General features: G+C 44.3%; 1 pseudogene; it reads right to left on the bottom strand.

Annotated features, from left to right (window-relative positions):
• Positions 1-2,932: 2,932 nt before the first annotated feature.
• On the bottom strand, positions 2,933-6,953 carry LOC141116519 (large ribosomal subunit protein uL13-like; annotated as a pseudogene).
• Between the last annotated feature and the right edge of the window lie 627 nt (positions 6,954-7,580).

The following is a 7,580-nucleotide window of genomic DNA, read 5'->3' as shown; positions in this document are numbered from 1 at the left end:
GGATGCCTGCATACAATTTATATAATAAACCTATGGTTGAGTGGAGAACTGTATGGACCCATTTTCACTGTGTGGATGGGAACATGGCAATGGTGTTCATTTACTAAAACTGGAGAGTGCAGAATCTGGAGCAGCTGTGCCTGGTAGCCAATCAGCTTCTGACTTCAGCTTGTTCAATTAAGCTTTTACAAAAAACCTGGAAGCTGATTGGTTTCAATGCAGAGATGCACCAGATTTCGCACTCTCTCCGGTTCTACTAAATCAACCCCAATGCCTCGAGTCGGCAGTTTCTCGTGCTTTGGAGTATGTAGAGCTGGCTCCTGGGAAGCAACAAGGATTTTGCTGTTTATATTCAAATTGGGTCATCATTTCTATTTTTATGAAGCAATGCTGAGCTGAGGAAAGTCACGTCTTACATGGAGACAGAGAGACTACAGTTGCACTTTAACCACTTGCTTACTGGGCACTTTTACCCCCTTCCTGCTCAGGCCAATTTTCAGCTTTCAGCGCTGTCGCACTTTAAATGAAAAATTGCACGTTCATGCAACACTGTACCCATATGAAATTTTTTTTTTCAGTTTTTTTCATAGTTTTCTTTTTGTGGTATTTAATCATCACTGGGTTTTTTATTTCTTACTAAATAAGTGAAAAAAGACAGAAAAAAAATGTTTTTCTTAGTTTCTATTATAAAATGTTGCAAACAGGTAACTTCTTTTCTTCACTGTGTGCGCTGATGAGACTGCACTGATGGCCACTGATAAGGCATCACTGATGGCCACTTATGAGGCAGCACTGATGGGCACTGGGCAGCACTGATTGGCATCACTTATGGGCACTAATAGGCAATACTGGTGGGCAGCACTGATGGGTACTGGTGGGCGGCACTGGGTACTGATGGGCAGCACTGATGAGCACTGGCAACACTGATGGGCACAGATTGGTGACACTGATGGGTACTGATTGGCAGCACTGGCACTGATTGACATCACTGATGGGCACTAATCGGCAACACTGGGCACTGATGAGGCGGCACTGATGGGTACTGATGGGCAGCACTGATGGGCACTAATAGACAGTACTGGTGGGCACTGAGGGTGCACCGATAGGCAGCACTAATAGGCAATACTGAAGAGCACAGATAGGCAGCACGGAGCGACAGCATTGATGGACAGCACTGATGAGCACTAATAGGCTGCACTAATGGGCACTGATGGGCTGCACTGATGAGGCGGCACTGGTGGGCACTGATGAGGCGGCACTGATGGGTACTGATGGGCAGCACTGATGGGCACTGGCAGCACTGAGCACTGATGAGGTGGCACTGGTGGGCACTGGGCAGCACTTATGGGCACTGGGCAGCACTGATGGGCACTGATGGGCATCACTGGCACTGAATGGCATCACTGATGGGCACTAATAGGCAACATTGATGGGCACTGATGAGGCGGCACTTATGGGTACTGCTGGGCAGCACTTATGGGTACTGATGGGCAACACTGATGGGCACTAATGAGGCAGCACTGATGGGTACTGATTGGCATCACTGGGCACTAATAGGCAATACTGGGCACTGATGAGGTGGCACTGATTGGCAGCACTGATTGGCAGCACTGGGCAGCACTGATGAGCACTGAGGCAGCACTGATGGGCACTGATTGGCAGCACTGGCATTGATTGGCATCACTGGGCACTAATAGGCAACACTGGGCACAGATGAGGCGGCACTGATGGGTACTGATGGGCAGCACTGATGGGCACTGATGGGCACTGTTGAGGCTGCACCGATTATCAGGACACTGATGATCAGTGCCCTGATTATCAGTGCAGATGTCCCCTTTCACACTAGCCGATTACCGGCTCTCTCCTCTCCTCACGCTGTTACAGCACCAGAGGAAAGGAATGCCAATGACCAACAAGTGTGTTTACATCGTGATCAGCTGTGATTGGACTAATCACATGGTAAAGAGCCGCTGATTGGCTCCTTACTGATTAGCTGTGTCCAGAGGACACAGCGATCACAGAGCACACCATCCACGCACGATCATAGGAGGACATCATTTGAAGCCCTCCCAGAACTGGCCGACCATTCAGCTATAACACCATTGGCAAATGGTTAAAAAAAAAATTCGGACATTTTTAAAAAAAATCAAGCAATTTTTAGTAACGTGTACAATCCAAGAAGTCAGGAACAATGGTGAGAATACATAAGTACTGCACGGTGCCACTGCTGTTCAGGGATTGAGAGCTGTGAGCAAACGTCATATAATGCTCACATAATGACAGGGGAATAGAGTGCCAGCCAAGGACAATGGGAATGAAGTCTCTATGGAACCCTCCTATGCACTCTCAGTTCCAGGCTCCAACATTGTTTAGTGCTGTTAGTTCAATATGTCACCATTCTATAAGATCACGATGCTTCTAAATAGTAGATGGACTTTGCAGTGACAGTGCTGACAGCTTTTTATCAATACAATGTGTTCTGCTAAACTGCCCGGATTCTGTTGAGGGACTGGGTTTGGTCTCTTTCAGATGGGTGGTTGGTGGGGGGGGTTGCAGTTTTATTGCCCCTGGCCACCCACCCGGGTTGGCAAAATACAGTTGTACGGGGCTATACACAAGCTGCGGCATTTTTCTATTTCAATATTTTATTAAGGTTTTATGAAAAAAGGGAGCGTAAACAACTTGTACACAAACAATAGTATCAAAATAAATACAAGATAAGGTCCTACGGCGCCGGTGGGTGATATCAATATATCGATGACGGGCATAACCAGCAAAATAGCGTATCATTAATATCAACTTCAATAAATAATTAAACACAAAAACTTGAGCTGCAGAATTTTTATTAGACATGTGCAATTCAATCTGTTATGAGTCAAAATTCAGATGATTCTGAGATTCGGATGTATCTGAATCACAATTGTAACGAATTTCAAAATATTCTATTCCAGGTCTGTGGGCACATTTCGACAAGGACACCATATTTCTTCAGGACATCTGTGTACTTTGCAATTTTTACTTTCAACATTCTTCTCTGCTTGCTTCTTCAGTTTCATGATCAGCTTCTTTTTGTTATAGTGCAGCTTGGCCTTTGCCTTCCTCTTCTCCTCCAGGGTGTTGGTGACTGCCTGGTATACTTCCAGCCAACTTCATGGGCAAGGGGGCCAAGGAGAGCAAAGTTGGGCGTTCACTTCAAGTGCACAATCTTCAGGGCATCAGGGACCACCATCCGCTTTTCTCTTATCGTAAGGAGGTGGGATACCATCAAAGTCTTTCCGTCGCTCCAGAGCAGCCTGTCCTCGCTTAGTCTTGTGTGGCAGCATACCTCTTACCGTCCTCCAGAAGGTGCTCTGGAGTGGTATGACCCATGGGAAGGGTTTGTGTTCATAAGTTTACACAGTAAAGCAAGGTTTTTGAGTTTGTTGCGGTAAATGTTGACAGGAATGTTGATACCTTCACAACTCACTACAACCACTTTACATCCAAGCAAAACTTGCTTAGAAATATTGGCGGCGAGACAACAAAGTAGATGTCCTCTGCCATCTAGGACCAAAACATGACTCGAAGCCTTAAATCCACTACCCAAGTACTTGTAGAATCCTGGAAGACCTCCTTTAGTAGTTCTGAAGGTGTCTTCTTGATCTGTGCTTGGGCCTTTGCTTAGCCCTTTGGTGCAGCCTTGGCCTTTGGTGCAGTCTTGGCCTTTAGTGCAGCCTTGGCCTTTAGTGCAGCCTTGGCCTTTGGTAGAGCCTTGGCCTTTGGTAGAGCCTTGGCCATTGGTAGAGCCTTAGAGTTTGCCATCTTGTGCTGTCGGCCGAGAAAGAGCTGCGTTAACATTTTTCATTATTATATAAAATACAATACATACTGTATGAAATGGAAACATATTGCAATACAACAAGGAAGAAAAGTAAGATGATGATTCCTACTTATTGTGTTTGGGTTGGATGTGGTGAAACCATCAGAATCTCCGGATCATAACATAATGAATGATTCCGAAAATTTATTTTGTTCCATTCGTAACTTCGGCATGCACGCAATTCCAGTCGATCTTTTCCAATCAGCTCATTCCATTGCTCTTTGTGGGTTGGACTAGCCGGGATATATCCAATCTTCCAAAATAATAAAAGAATAACAGAACTTCAGAAAATACGAATTGATTCAGAACAACATTATACAAAACAAATCCAAATATATAACGTATCATTCTAACATACCGATCATGACGAAACGAAACGATTTATTTAACAAATGAAACCAAAACAAAACAGATTTTCTCCTGATACAATACCCTGGTTTTAGGGACAATCTTCTCCTCTCTCAAGGTATCCATGGTGGCCTTCTTAGCTCCTAGCAGAACCTTTATGATTCCTCTCCCCACAAGATTCACGATGTTCTATTACATTTTACATTGCAACATGGAAGCTGAATGTTATCCCATTCGCTACAGGAAAAATCTCTCTAGGATATAGGCTCTCTCCAGTAATTACAATATGCACAACTTTTTTTCATGAATGGGAATGTTGATGAGCTGTTTAGTGAGAATTGCAGTAATTTGAGTCCCATCATTCACAGAGAACCATTGGTGGGTTTTTCCTAAAGACGTGCCATTCAATGAGCTCAGTTCAATCACACATTGATCTGAAAAACCTCGAAGGTCACAGAGTTTGCATCAGGTATTATGGAAATTTACTGACAAATATAGCAGGATAACACTAGAGTTTGGTGGTTAGCATTGGCATCTTACATTAGGAGAATGCAGCTCCCAACAAGACTTTATTTTGTAATAAATTAGGTACTGAAAAAAGACACTTTTGTAAAAAAAAAAAAAAAAAAAATACAAATATTCCTCTAAGAACCTCACTAATACTCATCTAGACCAGCGGTCTCCAAACTGAGGCTCTTTGCTTGCTTTTACGTGACCCTTGGGACACTATACCTCCAACAGATATCAGGTACTATTCCGCCCTCTGACACTAACAATGAGGCACCTTTCTTTCTACTCACACCAACAATGAGAAACTATTCCTCCAACTGAAACCAGTGATGGGGCAATATTCCTTTCACTAACACCAACAATGGTGCACTATTCCATCAACTGACCCCAATGATGGGGCACTATTCCTCCCACTGACACCAACAATGGGGCACTATTCCATCAACTGACCCCAATGATGGGGCACTATTCCTCCAACTGACACCAACAATGGGGCACTATTCCATCAACTGACACCAATGATGGGGCACTATTCCTTCCACTGCCCTCATGATGGGAGTCTATTTCTCCCTCTGACACCACAAGGGGCACTATTCCTCCCAACTGAAACCAGTGATGGGGCACTAATCCATCAATTGACACCAATGATGGGGCACTATTTCTCACTCTGACACTAACAATGAGGCACCATTCCTTCCAATCACACCAACAATGAGGCACTATTCCTCCAGCTGAAACCCATGATGGGGCACTATTCCTTTCACTGACACCAACAATGGGGCACTATTCCTCCAAATGACAAAAATGATGGGGTACTCTTCCTTCCACTGCCCTCATGATGGGGTACTATTCCTTCCACTACCCCATGATGGGGCACTATTCCTTCCACTACCCCATGATGGGGCACTATTCCTTCCACTACCCCATGATGGGGCACTATTCCTTCCTCTGACACCAATGACGGGGCACTATTCCTCCAAATGACAATGATGGGGTACTATTCCTTCCACTACCCCCATGATAGGGCACTATTCCTTCCACTGGCACCAATAATGGGGTACTATTCCTCCTACTGACACCAGCAACAAGGACTATACCTACCACTGAAACCAACAATAAGGCACCATTCCTTCCACTGACACCAATGATGGGGCACTATTCCTCCAAATGACAACAATGATGGGGTACAATTCCTTTCACTACCCCCATTATGGGGCACTATTCCTTCCACTGACACCAATGATGGGGCACTATTCCTCATAATGACAACAATGATGGGGCACTATTCCTTCCACTGCCCCCATGATGGGGCACTATTCCTTCCATGGCCCCCATGATGGGGCATTATTCCTCCAAATTACAACAATGATGGGGTACTATTCTTTTCACTGCCCCGATGATGGGGCACTATTCCTTCCACTGACACCAATGATGGGGCACTATTTCTCCAAATGACAACAAAGATGGGGCACTATTCCTTCCACTGGCACCAATAATGGGGCACTATTCCTCCCACTGACTCCAGAAACAAGGACTATACCTCCCACTGAAACCAACAATAAGGCACTATTCCTCCCAGTGAAACCAGTGATGAGGCACCATTCCTTCCACTGACACCAATGATGGGGCACCATTTCTCCTCCTACAGACTATAGGTGCAGTGTAATTTTCTTACTCTCCCAACTGACAACCAAGCCTGAGGCATTAGCTATATTTACTGGTACCAAGGCATTTCCTACACCCACTGGGCACAGCCGACCCCCTAAAATGTAAATTGGCCCTTTTATTTAGAAAGTCTGGAGACCCCTGGTCTAGACCTCGACCCAATCGTGCATTCATAAGTCCTGATAGAGAGGGTGAGCCCTTTAGAACCTTCTGAAACATTTTTGGCCCATTTTTATCAAATGCGTTATGAAAAAAATTGATCTTGGCCAATTCTTTTGCTCAGAAGAGAGCGCCGCAATTCCTCAGTGTTCTTGTGACTCCGGACCATGGCCACCTTGTCACATGACATGATGGCAATCAACCAGACCTGCAATCATCTCTTTCAATCAGCTATTTTCATCTCACACAAGCACCCAGATAGGCTTCTTCTCCTGTCCACCTTTTCTAATTACCGCACGGTGCTCTTCATCAGCCGGTCCATGATGTTGAGGAATTTTTTCGGATGGTTTAATGAGATATCAGCCCAGGAACCTTCATCATTTCCCTCAGCTTCTAGAACCTTCTTGGTCATCAGCGACAAGAGTGTTTTCAATTGTAAGCCCCATTGAGCAGCGGTGATTACATGTCCTTTGTTGGCGTGACTCAGACACTGCCAGAGAGCTTGTTGTAAAAGATAATAAGATATATAGGAATGAAGAGCGGAAGCTGAAATTAAACCTGGTACTAACCTGGCCAACGTCAGCAGAGCAAAGGTTGCCTTAACCACTTCAATACCGGGCACTTTCACCCCCCCCTTCCTGCCCAGGACGATTTTCAACTTTCATCGCTGTCATACTTTGAATGACAATTGCGCGGTCATGCAGCACTGTACCCATATGACATTTTTATTTTTATTTTCACAAAAACAGAGCTTTCTTTTGGTGGTATTCTTGCTAAAAAAAAAAAAAAAACAAACAAAAAAAAAAGTTTTTCTTAGTTTCCATTATAAAATTTTGCACATAAATAATCTTTCTTCATAAATTTAGGTCAAAATGTATTCTGCTCAATTTCTTTGGTGAAAATAACCCAAATCAGTTTATATTATTTAGTCGTAAGTTATAGAGTCCACAAACTATGGGATGTATAGTATATCTGAAAATCGATCATTCCTGATGTATTGACGGCCTATCTAATTTCTTGAGGCCTGAAAATGCCAGGA

Source organism: Aquarana catesbeiana, linkage group LG13 (genome assembly GCF_042186555.1).
Source record: "Aquarana catesbeiana isolate 2022-GZ linkage group LG13, ASM4218655v1, whole genome shotgun sequence".
NCBI classification, from domain to species: domain Eukaryota; kingdom Metazoa; phylum Chordata; class Amphibia; order Anura; family Ranidae; genus Aquarana; species Aquarana catesbeiana.
Note: the sequence above shows the minus strand (reverse complement) of the source record. Positions and strands in the feature narration are given on the sequence as shown.